Source organism: Durio zibethinus, chromosome 17, assembly GCF_047325235.1.
Source record: "Durio zibethinus cultivar Kanyao isolate XHJ-2024 chromosome 17, ASM4732523v1, whole genome shotgun sequence".
NCBI lineage: Eukaryota > Viridiplantae > Streptophyta > Magnoliopsida > Malvales > Malvaceae > Durio > Durio zibethinus.
Window position 1 is genome coordinate 17,193,011 of NC_143178.1, and position 15,177 is coordinate 17,208,187.

At 29.4% G+C, this 15,177-nt stretch overlaps 1 non-coding gene across 1 annotated transcript; it reads left to right on the plus strand.

The window, feature by feature from the left end:
• The first annotated feature begins 6,286 nt into the window (after positions 1-6,286).
• On the plus strand, positions 6,287-6,394 carry LOC149514056 (small nucleolar RNA R71). Its single transcript, XR_016329473.1, has one exon. It is a non-coding gene; the product is annotated as a small nucleolar RNA R71 (small nucleolar RNA).
• The last annotated feature ends 8,783 nt before the right edge of the window (positions 6,395-15,177 follow it).

Here is a 15,177-nt window from a genome sequence, read left to right on the forward strand (position 1 = left end):
TGTGAGACTCTACTTACCTCCTTTTGATTCTACCACTTAGTTTTTCCCTCAAATAATTAATGCCTTATTCAAGATAATTTCAACATAATAGAAATTAATCAACCCATTTCAAGACCAATGATACCAAAAACAATTAAGTTAAACAAAAGTTAACTAAACTAACTAATATTGGCAGCCTAACCTCCTTTCATTAAAATGACCATATCTCAATATATCCAAATCAGAATGAAAATCTCTTTATGTGTTAGAAACTAGACTTGATATGCTTTCTAACCATGTATGGCCTACCCTGTAATTCCTTGTAGATTAATCATAATAATTTTTTCAATCCACATCATATGTTGCTGCCGGAAGCATGTATACCTTCTAATAAAAATTACACATTTATTCATAGGAAACTCCAAATTCAATTTCGCTTATTCTATTGGAAGGTAGACTAATAAGATTTCCAAACACTTATGGCTTAATCTGTAACTCATCTATAATTCATTGTATAAAAATTAAGATAATTTTTATAATTCAATCCTGATGCAACTACCTTATAGCCTATATATCTTTAAGTAAAAATTAGACAACTCTTGATAAAAAACTCGGATTTGACTTGCATTTATTTCATTAGAAAGTAGATTCAACAAGCTTTCCAAAAATATATAATACTTATATTAATAATCTATCCATTAATACAAAATTCCATTTTGATTCACTATTGTAGATCATAGTATCTCATCTAAAAACATAATTTTTTCTTCAATTTTTAAAAATTCAAATCTCAACTTTCAGCCTTTAAACTCCATTCAATAATCATCAATAAATCTTAAGAACATGAAATAAATGAAGCCCAATAATTTACTCTAATAGATCATGAAGATTAATGAAAGATTTCATAATTTTGTTGGTTTTTCTCTCAAAACTTCAACTCCAAATAATAACAATCAACATGATATTTTTTTTCTTAAATAAAAATAAGGCATATATTCACCTTTAGGAGATTAACTTGATTGTAGCCTCTGATTTTGAATCTCCAACTTGATTTTTTATGATCTCTAACCCTAAAGAAGATGAGAAAGAAGAACTCCTACTTCTTTTTTATTTCATAATAGCTAGGTTTTCTTTCATTTAATGTTGTAGCCCTTTTTCTTTTACTGATTAATCTTTTAATAAATTGATGGGTTTTGTTATTAGTCTAGCCCAATTATCATTTGGGCTGGCGTATTACATTCTCCCTTCCTTATAAAAAGTTTCATCCTGGAAACTTAATTTACATCCATATCTTATTCCTCTATTTTTGTAATTACATCTCTTGCCATATGATTGTTTCATTAAACTTTGACAAAAGTAATCATTTTGCCTTAAAACTTGTTCTTTCCAATTAACCATTTGAAAAAGATATTTTCAATAAGTTAAAACTTATATCATCTTGAATTTCTAAATACTCGTATCCAAGCACATAACTTCTACCAAGATATTCTCTTACCATAGATTCATCATGTACACTAGACATCAAAGGTGACAATATTCTTTATTTTGAACTTCTTTCACTTTACCAAGAACTTCAAATGTCTTTACATAATGCAAACCTAACCTTTCTTCCTTTATAATCCCCATAACGAGTATAAATGATTGACCACTTGAAGCTATAAATCATATATTTAAATTCTAGTATAATTTTTTTGCTTACTTTAAACCATTGCTTAATCAACCAAAATTTATCAGCCATTTGTTCCATGAATTCAAGAAATAAAAGTTTTTCTTCTTTGTCCTTTATCCTAATAAATTTAAAACTTAGATCTACTTCCATACAAAACTTCAAAATGAATCATTGAATATTTGCCTTATGACTATTGCTACGTAAAAAATATTTCTTTTCAAGTCACAAGATAAGCATTGCTTAAAAGAATGTTTGTCAACGATAAAGCTCCAAAACTAGAAAGAACATAAAATATTCTTATCCAAAATTTGTTAGTCCTTATTTATTGAATATTCATCACTTGCTCTACTAACAATAGCATAAAATTTAGAACTTAAAACAAATCAGGCTTCCACTGTGCACTTTGATATTTCCTTATAATAAAATTCTAACAAATTAACTTTTATAACATTGTTTTGTAATAAGAAAAGCACGAGTCCACAAAATTCCTTGTAATCTGCTTAACACTGTGTGTTCATAACCATAACAATCTTGAATAACAATCTCAACAAATCATTTTGTCACCAAAAAGATATCACATAGTACTTAAATTTTCTTTTCTTCTTCATTGACAACATGAAATTTTCTATTAGTTAGCCATTATAAGATTGTGGTAAAGACAATCGATGTAATAGTTCATCTTCATAGGTTTTACACATCATAGATTTAATCATAAATCTTTGGTTACCTAATTTGTCTCCAATTTCAAATATTATTCTTTCAAATTTAATAAACCAATTATCATATAACAACTGATTGTTCATAATCCCCACAAACATCATAATGTCTTAAATTTTCTTTTACCAAATATATTGCTATCATTTCCATGTCAATGTCAAAACCTATGCATCATAATCCATAAGTAAAATTCTCTTATAGAATTTGAACCAATAAGAACTTTAAATACTTGAATTCATGCCAAAAGTATAGTTATGAACAATAGCCAAATGCATCACATTATTTCAAAATTTTTTTCAAATTTCTCTAAAATCAAATACATACTCAACTTCACTAAATACACAAAATCATCACTTGTAAGATTTCAAACAATCATTTTTAATCAAAACATATATATCTTTCTATAAATCATTTACTTCTTCAAAACTAACTTCTTTACTAAATCATTTAGATAACCATACCTTTAATTTTTATCCACAAATTTAATTCATTGCTAAGTACACAGTCTTGTACCACAATAGGCAATGTTCTTCATAAATATAAAATTCAAAGGAATCCAATAGTGTACTTCAATTAGAAATTATAACCACGAATTAATCACTTTAGCCATTAAAAAAAATCAGCACACCTAAAATAGGAATTTAATGATCAAACTTCAAATTAACTATGCAAACATCCAACTCGCATGATCAAACCTTAAATACTTTCTCAATAAAAAAGTAGAATCAAATCAAGTGAATATCCTTCTTTACGTATATAAAACTATTTACCATAATTATAATATTCATAACTAAATCTATCTAGACATTTTCTAACATTGTAACCGAGAATTAATTACTTCATAATTTCAAAACATCATTTCATTCAAACTCCAATATTTTATACTTTTAATTCTAACAATATACACTAATTTACCATTTTTAATCTATGATTAAGGATTCACTTTACACTTATCAAATACTTTAAAATCTCATTAAGTCAAAAGTTTTTTCTTAAACCCATAGGATTTTTAATGATCAAATTGTTCTCTTGAATAATCCTTTAACTCATAAAATATGTCTCATTATAAGTCGTATAGAAAATCTCTTCAACATATAAAATCGCACTATATCAAAGTAATTACACTTTTTTTTAACTACGAGATCCAAAACCAATATGAAAATATCAATAGAATTAATTACATCGAGAATTCATTGAATCATTGATTCCTCAAAATTCATTGAAACTTTAACTACTCCAAAATTCATCTAATCATTTACTTGTACTCACCACTATAGTCTATAGATTAAAGTTATATCTTTAGAAAATCATCACATTATCCAGAGATCATCATCTAAATTCTTAAAAATCTTCACATAGTATATAGATTATAATCATGCTTGTATAATAACTCTTTCACTATAAGGATCATCAATCATCATTAATTTAATTATCATAATCTAACTTTTTACAAATCTTCAAAGATCATAATCGTAGTTCTTAGAAAATCCTCAAAATCATAATATAAGCTCTTTAACATCTCACATAGATTAAAGATCATTACTTCAACTCTTAGAAAATCTCTAAGGAACATAACTTAAGCTTTTAAAGAAAATCTCATCATAGTCTAAATTTTAAAAATTATTCAAAGATCGCAACTTAAGCTTTGATACCACTATATGTCACGCCTTGAGATTAAGACACAACATGGCCATATTACTTTGAAGCAAAACCACATACGAATCCTTTTTTTTTCTTAATAATTATAAAATTCTTCATAAACTGATATAGTTTGTTAAGTAAAATCTATATCTTTAATCCAACTAATGATACATCTCTATATATCTAAATACAAACAATATAAAATACAAAATCGTTTCATAAGATCCCATTGGCCAACATTGTCTCTGATAACTAAGTAATCTTTCGCATTTGATCTTCTAGCTTCTCAAAAGACTAACCAAACATCATTTACTCATTTGTAAAGAAAAGGTAAAAGGTCAATCAGCAAACCACAGCTTAGTAAGTATAGGCTCACACACCTTACCAGATCAAGCATTATTTTTATACATATCATATAAATCATTCAAAATATTTGTCAAATTATAATGTCAAAACATTTTAAAAATCATCATTATGTCAAACATTTTGTAGATCATAAATCATGGTTAAATACATCTTTCATACAAATTATGGATCAATCTTTAAAATCATTATAAATCATCATTATTATTTGTTTATCATTAGCTATGATCACTGCTATAACCCATGACATTAGCCGTATCGATAATTTTATTCTTTTGATCATTGCTAACTATTATAACCCATTAGTCAGGGCCTTACGCTAACTACTATAACCGGTTAGTAGGATCGTATGATCATGTCTATACTAACTACTATTACCCGTTAGCCAGGGTTGTAGAACTAGTTCTAGTGTTAATGATCCCACTTCACAGGGATGTAAAAATGTAGCTATCATAAAAGTGTTCTTTAACCATAAATCATTTTTTCATTTCATTCATAAGCATGATCCATCATTTATATAGAGAAACGTAAAATAATCATATGCTTGATCCTATTTTCATACATAAAAAATAATTAAATAAAAACATTCATTCATTTAGAAACATACATATATACATAGATTTAAAAACAAGCAAAGTGTGTGAGATTCTACTTACCTCATTTCGATTCTACCACTTAGTTTTTCCCCCAAATAATTAATGGCTTATTCAAGATAATTTCAGCATAACAAAAATTAATCAACCCATTTCAAGACCAATGATACCAAAAACAATTAAGTTAAACAAAAGTTAACTAAATTAACTAATATTGGCAGCCTGACCTCCTTTCATTAAAATGACCATATCTCAATATATCCAAATAGGAATTAAGATCTCTTTAATGTGTTAGAAACTAGACTTGATATAATTTCTAACATGTATGGCCCACCTCGTAATTCCTTGTAAATTAATTATAATAATTTTTACAATCCACGTTATATGCTGCTGCCAGACAGCATGTATACCTTCTAATAAAAATTACACATTTATTCATAGGAAACTCCAAATTCAATTCTGCTTATTTTGTTGGAAAGTAGACTAAATAAGCTTTCCAAATATATATGGTTTAATCTATAATTCCTTGTATAAAAATTAAGAAAATTTTCATAATTCAACCTTGATGCTACTTCCTTACAGCCTGCATATCCTTAAGTAAAAATTAGACAACTTTTAATAGAAAACTCGAATTCGACTTCCATTTTTTCATTAGAAAGTAGATTCAACAAGCTTTCCAAAAATATATAATACTTATAGTAATAATCTATCCATTAATACAAAATTCCATTTTGATTCACTATTATAGATCATAGCATCTCATCTAAAAATAGAATTTCTTCTTCAATCTTTAAAAATTCAAATCCCCACTTTAAGCCTTTAAACTCTATTCAATAATGATCAATAAATCTTAACAACATGAAACAAACCAAGCCCAATAATTTACCCCAATAGATCATGAAGATTAATGAAAGATTTCATAATTTTGTTGATTTTTCTCTCAAAACTTCAACTCTAAATAATAGCAATCAATATAATATTTTTTTCTTCAATAAAAGAGGGCATATACTCACCTTTAGGGGATTAACTTGATTGTAGTATTTGATTTTGAATCTCCAACTTGATTTTTCATGCTTTCTAACCCTAAGAAAGATGAGAAAGAAAAGCTCTTATTTTTTTTTTTTTGTTTCACGATAGCTAAGTTTTCTATCATTTAATACCTTAACTATTTTTCTTTTACAAATTAATCTCTTAATAAATTGATAGGCTTTGGTATAGTCTATCTCAATTATCATTTTGGCTGAGGTATTACACTGAGTCTAAAGAGGTTCTCATAGGTGATGTTAGCCCATTATAGAAAATCTGAATTTGCAGCCATTGTGGGATGCCATGGTATGGACATTTTCATAACAACTCCTTGTATCTCTCCTACACATCATATAGGGTTTCACCATCAAGTTGCATGAATGTTGTAATATTTGTTCCTAATGTTTACCATCTTAGCGAGTGGAAAGAATTTGGTGAGCAACTTCTAGACTATATTGTATCTCGTGGTGATAGAGTCAGATGAAAGTGAAGACAATCAACTTTTTGCTTTATCCTTGAGAGAAAAGGAAATAATTTTAGTCTTATAGGATCATTGGAAACACCATTGTGTTTAAAAGTATCGTAAAGTTTTAAAAAGTTAGAGAGATGAAGGTTTGGATCATCATTTAGTAATCTTCCAAACTAAACAAAAATTTAGACCATCTAATGATTAAAAGCTTTATCTCAAAATTATTGGCTTGTATTGTTGGCCTTTATATGGATGGTTGAATTCCATTAAGGTTAGAAGCAACATAGTCTTTCAAAGTCCTATGACCTTTATTTGTTGTATTTGTTGTTGGACTTGGATTTGGTGTAGGTGTTAGCTCTCTTTTTAAATGCCTAAACATTCTTTCAATTTTCTTATCAAGTAGAGCTAAATCAACACTACAAGATATACGGATGCAAACAAGGACAAGATCAAAATAGATCAAACAAATAAAAGTAAAAATGTTTAGATTACAAAGTAGTAAAAATCCTTATTGATATGGATATTTGAACATAGATATAATCCCTGAAAATGGTACCAAAAACTTGATTGCTACTTTTATATTGCCTACAAATGCATAGATTGCATCAAGTAATAATAGTGAGTGAGTAGAGTATCATTCCTATGAGGATCATATATTGTGATTGTTGGGTGTGAAACCAAGTACCATAATTGATAATATACTAGCCTTATATCCAAAAAACTATAAAAGATTGATTGATTGACTAGAAAATAAATAATGAAAGCAATTGAAAAGTAAATTGTGTAAGCTAACAAACAACTAACCAATTATCGCTTGGTAGTTTCTAAGGTTGGCCAAATATGACAAGTATACTAAAAGAATAAAAAACTTTTGTAAAAAGAAATATTGATTGTTGATTGGATAAAAGAAAGATTTTAAAACAATATTGAAAGCAAGTTTGTAAATTGAAAAGAATGTAACAATGCTTTAAAGAAAAAAGATCTTGAATATAAAAAAACTTGTATTAAAAGAATACTTTAAAGAAAACAAGATTGTATTGGTTCTTGAACTAGTTTGTCATGCTATCCAAAATACAAGAATACTATAAAAAATCTAAAAAAAGTGAAGAAAAAGAGAAAAATTGGAAAAAAAAAATGTTATAGAATGAGATGTGTTACTAGTGAAGAAAGCCTCCATATTTATAGAGCTAGGTTTGGCTAAAAGGGATTAGGATTATAAAATCCTATTGTAAATCAAACTCTAATAAGATTAGGTTTTATCTTGATCTTGAAGAGGTATAGTCAGACATGGAATCTTCAATTGTGGAGTGCCTTCGCCTCATGGGTCTCTTGAGTTGATCTTGATTATACATGTGTCATGGCATTCATCATCTTACAATCTTGATTAAGAGTTTTAGCTAGGCTTGATTATCCAAGACCATGTAGTTGCTTTGATAAAAAACTCTTAAGATAAATCTCCATAAGTCTTTCATGAATAGAAACTCGATCCTTATCTCTTGGATAGTGTTTTTGCATAAAAACTCTTTCAATTTAATCAAAGAGTCATCTTTTAAGAAGATCTCTTTTTAGCCAAATATATTGAGGAGTCCTTGTCCAAGTAGGATTCTTTAATGACCAAATACATGTAAGATTGTTATTCCAAGATGTTTTTGTCTATTTCCTTGCATTGGTCGAGTACTAAATGGATTAGGATTGGCTTAATCTTGTATACAATTACATGACCATGCATGGCATTACATGGTTTTCATGTCTCATATGCATTAAAACTAAAGATCAAGAAATCTCATATTAAATGCACCAAATTCAAAGAAAAGTTCAAAATTTTGAATTAAAATGAACTTGTAAATCACTATAAATTTTATTGCTATCACTTGCAAGTTGAAGGGTTGAGTGAGAAGCTTCAAACAGTCTTTGAGGAGCTTAAATGGAGAGAAAAGCCAGCCAACAAGCCATGAAACAATATGAATTTGAAGCAAAAGAATTGGTAAAAGAAGGCACAAAAGAAGGGGGACCATTTATACGAAAAGATAAAAATGGAACCACTTTAAAAAAGGACACATAGGTGAAATTCTTTTTGCTATTGAGTTGCAAGGTTCGGAAGGGCTTTAGGCTAGGAAATGCAGAGAATGTTTCATGTAAGGAGCTAGATTTTTGGTGGAAAATGGGTGGAGAGGTATATGGGCTGATTCAAGGTGGCATATCTTTATGGAAGACAAGTTAGCACCAAGCTGCCATCTTGTTCCCAGATGAGGTTTTTACACAAGACTAGCCAGCAAATGGCTCATTTTGAGGGGGGATCAAGTTACCAAAATTTTTCCTATGTGGAGGCATGAAGATCACTCATTGGCCTAGCTCATCATGTATTGTAGAGGGGAGGATGGCATGGTAAAAGTCACATTTTTTCTTCTACCGGTACCAAAAAAATTTGAAGCTAGCTGAAACTTTGAAAGGCTGTGATTGCACAATAGTAGCCCTTGATTGGCTACTTGAAGACCTAGACTAATGACTTAAATATGAAATTATATAAGAGGAACAGGGGGAGTTGAGCCCACCTTGTAGGTTTTTTTTTTTTTCCATTTCAATTTTTTATTTTTTTATAGGTAACACCAATAGCAAGTAGCTGCCTTACTGATTTTGCCTTAGCTTCTAGGCTTCATGTTAGTTGCTTTCTTCTTCATGTTGTTGCTTTTTAATTCCAGCTTTATTTTATTTTTCTAGCACTGGCACCTTTGTTCTTAATTTAAACTTTGTTTATTACATTTTCATCAATGAAATTTTAGTTTCTGCCATTTATATTTCTATCCATGTTTTCTTTATTTTCAGCTTGTTTCTACTTTGTTTTAAGCTTACTCTTTGTTGAGAAGGATGGCTTTTGATAGCTGGATGGGCTCTAGTTCATCAATAGGCATCAAAAGGCTTGACTTTTGTGTGTTTTATTTTTCTTTCCCCATTTAATTTCCTACTTGTACATTTCTGCCCAGCTTTTTATTTTCTACTAGTTTCCATATTTTGTCTCCTTTATTTTTCCAGCAAGTTCACATAATGTTTGAGCTCTCTAAAGCTTGAGGAGGATTTCCTTGACTGCTATTTTGATGGTTTCATCATGACTCATTGTGTGTTTTTAATTTCTTACAACTTACTTTTCATGCCATTTAAATTTTGCCTAGTTTTATTTTCTATTATTTAATTTTATTTCTTGTGCTATTTATTTACTATTTCATGTTTATTTTATATTTTTATTTAATATTTAAATGATCTCTACATGGTTGCTTTAAATGCCTAATGATATGTGTTACATTCCAAACCCTTTTTCTTCTATTCCATTGTTTAGTTTTCAAGTTGGATTTTATAAATGATTTATTTGGTTTTTGCCTATGGTCACCATACATGCGCTTTTCATTTTTGAGCTATTTTGAGGCTATGCTACTGATTTCTAGTTATCATGTAGCAATGTTCAAATTTGGTTGCATTGCTCATTAGATCAATAGTTTAGGTTAGATTTCACGCTCCATTTTTGCTCATTATTTGGAGTCATTTTTGGTCAGTTCTAGAAAATGCTCACCTACATCTTCTTTCTTCATTTTCAAGTCTACTTTCAACCTATAAACCCAGTTTTTTTTAGTTCCTTTAGGCTAGATCACATTTGCATATCATTTTAGTTCATAGGTCTTAGTATCCATGCATTTTAGTGTTTTGGTTTACAAATTTTTTTTTCATTTTTTGGTTAATTTTAGAAAATGTTTTGTCATCATTTTGGTCCATTTTTAGGTATAGTTTAAGATATTTCATTTAGTTTTTATAGTATCATATAGTATCAGGTCATTTTCTTAGCATTTTAGCTCATAAGGTTTAGATTCATGGCCATTACATCTCACGATTTGCATTATATTTTTCTATCCAATTTATTAAATTTTTGTAATTAGTTTCCTATAGGTTTTTGGTCTTACATTGAGTCTATTTTAGGTTATTTAAGTCACATTTAGTGTGTGCATCCAATTAGGTCATATTTTCTTTTGATCAAATTGCCTAGTTTGCATTTTAGCTTTATTTAAGTGTTTTACCCAACATTCTTTCATTTCATTTTCATTTGGTTTAGCTTAGTATTAGGGTTAGGCTCATTATTTTATTTGCATTTAGAATGTTAGGTGTTTTGTAAAATACCTTAATGAAAATTGATGGCCATAGTGTTTGGTACTTAGCTTAGCTTTTAGGCCATATATAAATTTTAATTTTAGGTCATTATTTTATGCATTCCCATGTCATTTTCATGTTTAATTTTTGTTTTATACATTTCATGCATTTTAGGATAGATTAGGATTTTATTAGCTTAATCTCCAATTAAAAATGCTAACTTTCCTTTTTATATTTTGTTAGGTCAATTTTTTATTTTAATTTTCTACATCAAAGTTCTGATTTCTGTCTCTTCTCTTTTTAATTGCGAATTTATTTCATGCTTTTAATTTTGCTTAGTTTGTAACTTTCTAATTTTAGTAGCTTGCTATTTTATGTTAATCTCCAATTAAAAATGCTAACTTTCCCTTGTATATTTTTGTTAGGTTAATTTTCGATTTTAATTTGCTACATCTAGGTTTTGATTTCTGTCTCTTCTCTTTTTAATCACAATTTTATTTCATGCTTTTAATTTTGCTTAGTTTGTAACTTTCTATTTTTAGTAACCTGCTATTTTAGGTAATTGCTAATTTTTGTAACTTTCTTTTTTGGTCTCTTATCCATAATTAGTAGTTAATTTAGGTTTAATTTATTTGGTAATTTTGTTAGATAAATTTAGGTTAATTAGTTCACTTTAGATTTTTTATAGGACTAGATATACCAGAAATTAGTACTTACTCCTAAGTTTAAAACCCATAATCCCTGAAGAGACGATATCTAGAATATTTTTTTATCTATATTACTTTTGTGATCCGTACATTTGCTATACTCCTGAAGAGCTAGCAATATGTTTTTGGCGCTATTGTTAATGATTGGTACATTTAGGCTAGGGTTAATATCGATAAAGACATGTTAGGATGTTGTCTAGGGTTTTTTTTTTTTTGGTTTCCTGTAAATGTTTTTATATCATTTGTCTATTTTTAGCTTAGTATTTTTATTCTTCATTTATTTTTTCTGTTGCCTGGTGATCTCATGGTTAGTTCATGTGTAGGACTAGGAGCCAAGATCTTATTCCTTTGGACTTTGAAGTTGAGACCCTTTGAAACCTTAGGAAAGAAAGATTAGGTAACCTACCCTTACAAAACCCATGGCCAAACCAACCCACTTGATCATAAAATTTTGCAAGATTACACTATGCCTATCATTGATGGCTTTCAAGCTAGTATTAGGAGGCTAGTAATCCAAGCAAACACTTTTGAGATTAAGCCTATGATCTTTCAGATGATCTAAAGCTTTGTTCAGGTTAAAGGTATAGCCACTGAAAACCTAACTTTTTATGACGAAAACTTTCTCAAAATCTATGAATTTTTTAAGCACAATTGCATTTCCAATGACACCATTTGTCTTAGATTGTTTTCATTTTCCTTAAAAAATAAGGTTAAAAGATGGCTTACCTATCTGCCTCCTAGATCAATCACCATTTTGGAATGATCTAGTGTATAAATTCATGGCAAAGTTTTTCCATATACAAAGATAGCAAAAATGAGGAATGACATTGCTACCTTCTCCCAATAAAAGTTTAAACTACTGTACAAGGTATGGAAGAGATATAAGGAGTTGCTTAAGAGGTGTCCTTATCATGTTCTCCCATTATGGCTTGAGATTTATATTTTTTTATATTGGAGTTTTGGGATAGCACCTATCTATTGTCGATGTTGTTGCTAGAGGGGCTTTAATGAGCAACTCTGATGATAATGCTTATGAGTTGATCAAAGAAATGGTTGTAAGCCATTATCAATGGACATTTGAAAGGTAAAATCCTTGAAAACCCAATGGCATGTATGAAATTATCGGTATTTTCCTTTCAAGCCAAATCATATTTTGGCTAATACATTGTCATATTTGTAGTACTTTGATATTTGATATCTTATACAAGTCTTATTTCTTTATCATTGAGCTTGTATACATATATGTTAATGTTGATGCTCATATGATAAAGTCTTCAAAATATAAATAAAGCTTTGCAAGGGAATTACAATGAGGCTATAATTATATGATCATCATTGCATCAAAGCTATATGTTCCAAAATTGTTCCTAGTTAATGCTTTATCAAAAAGAGGACATTGACAAAAGTTGTTAAGACTAGCATGTGGTTATACTCTTTCTTATGAAGCAAGCAACCGATCTTATAAGTTAAATTTTGGGTAAACTTAAGCTAACATATGGGTGCTTGTTACTAGAACACATTTACTAAACAATAATTTATGTGAGAATGCTATATGTTAGTTCACATAGTGTTTATAGCTACATTCTTATCTGATAGTTGTATAAGTGATCTTTTACCTTGAGATTACTTATGATCTTATATGATGAATGTTATACTTTGACTTTACTTATGGTTCTAATCAATAATGCTCCAGTCGAGTATTGTTAGGTATAACATAAGGCATCTGAAGATGCATGAAAAAATCAAGATGAGATTCATCACCTTGTGTGATCAATAGAGTATCTCAACTAGCCTTAATTAAATTAACTTGAGAAATCTTTGGCCAAAGTGAAATAAGATTTTAGAATTGTTCTAAAACTTATTTGTGAGTTAATGTTAAGGACAAGACTTAACATGGTTGAACAAGCTTAAGTAGACACTAAACCATACTCAAAGTTCAAACTAAGATACTATGTGATGAAAGGATATTAATTATACACAAAAATCATTCATGGATAGATTGTCAAGCCATATTGACTTTTTTTTAGTAAGTGGTGGTCATGGCAATAAAGGTAGCATTGATCATGATCTATAAACATAAGATTGGCTAATTGGAGAATGATGATGAAGATAAAAAGTTTGTTTCATCCATAGCCAAATATTAAGGCTTAAAATGTTTGTATTTATTGCTAGCATGCTAAAGAACCTAATAGGTCACACAAAATAGGATAATTGTGAAAGATTAAAATTGAGACAAATTAAGTTGGACTTAATTTGATTTTGGTATAAACAATAGATGAAATAAATAACAAGAGAAAGAGTTTCCCTTTGTTTCATACATTTGGCTAGTATAGGATTAATTGTGAAAATTTGTATTCCATGCATTAAATCTAATGTGGCCAAATCTTTCCCCTATAAAAAGAACATCAAGTCAGCTCTTCTTTAATGAGTAACCAACTAAGCATCTAGAGATCACTCAAGAAAATACAAGAGATTTTGCAAACACTTACTAGATGTAGCATGTATGGCTTTGAGTTCTACCAAACCTTAGAGAAAGTTTTTTCACAAGTGTTTGTGTGGATCTCCATTAGAGGATGAACATTTTGGTAGCTTTTTGGCTTGGAATCTATTTGGAAAATCACCAAATTGAACCTAGGGGGTTTTGGCATTTAAGGTAAGATCTTTAGCTGAAACTATTCATGCTTGTATATATATTTTGTTTGTATAATCTTATTGATTTATCTTGGCTTTAGGGAATTAAAATTTTTAAAAATTTCACTACTGTAACTTTGATAATGATACATAATTCCCTTCAGCCATCACTTCTTTTACTCCTTAGCTAGTAGCTCTCACTAAGAAAATGGATGTTTTGGGATCTAGCCATACTTAAAACCCAATCCATTCTATTCTATTAGTCCTTTCTCTAGCTATGTATGGAGGTGACCATTTAGCAGATCATTGTCTTATGAAGATTGAGCTTGTCCATTCTATTACTCAGCCTAATAGGTAATAAAACAATCCTTACTCCAACACATATAACCTTGGTTGGAAGAATTACTCAAACTTTTCATAGACAAACACTCAAGGTTAATCCTCTAGCTCCAAACCTTAGTGTCTTCTTAGTTTTTCTTAGCACCTAGTGCCTTGGTACCCCTGACACCCATATATTCTCTTCCATTCTCTAAAACCAAAAAAATATGTTGATAAATCAAGCTAGTCTCATCGAAGGGCAGTTTGTTACCTTACAAAGTCAGGTAGCTGCTATTAATAACTTAAAGGTGCAAATGGGACAACAATTGCTCACAAGTTACCCTTCTTAGTGGCATTGCAATTTGATTTACCTTAGGAGTGGCAAAAAAGTGCCTAGTGGCATTGATAGGACCACTTTTATTGCTACATTTATAAAGCCTATTATAGTGGAGAAGGAGCCCAAAGAAAAGGAAAAAGTGGAGGATGTAATCATTTAGTCTACTAGTACAAATGCCAGTAGTTCAACTAGGCCTAGTACTACCATTTTAGATACCTATAGGCCACCCATCCTATTCCTCTAAAGTTTCCAATAATAACAAACTTTAGATTAGTAATTTTCAACACTTTTAGAAATATCTAAGAGAGTGCACATTAACATTCCCTTTATGGATGTTTTAGAACAGATGCCTAGTTATACTCAATTCATGAAAGATATTTTATCAAAGAAGTGTAGGTTGATTGATAATAAGATTATGGCACTTAGTAAGGATTATGGTGCCACTATTCAAAGTAAAATTCCACCAAAGCTTAAGGATCCTAGTTACTTCACTATTCTTTGCATCATAAGGCCACTACTCTTTGATAAAGCACTTTGTGACTTAGGAGGAGCATTAATCTCTTGCTCTTATTGATTTTTTAGACAAGTAGGCTTAC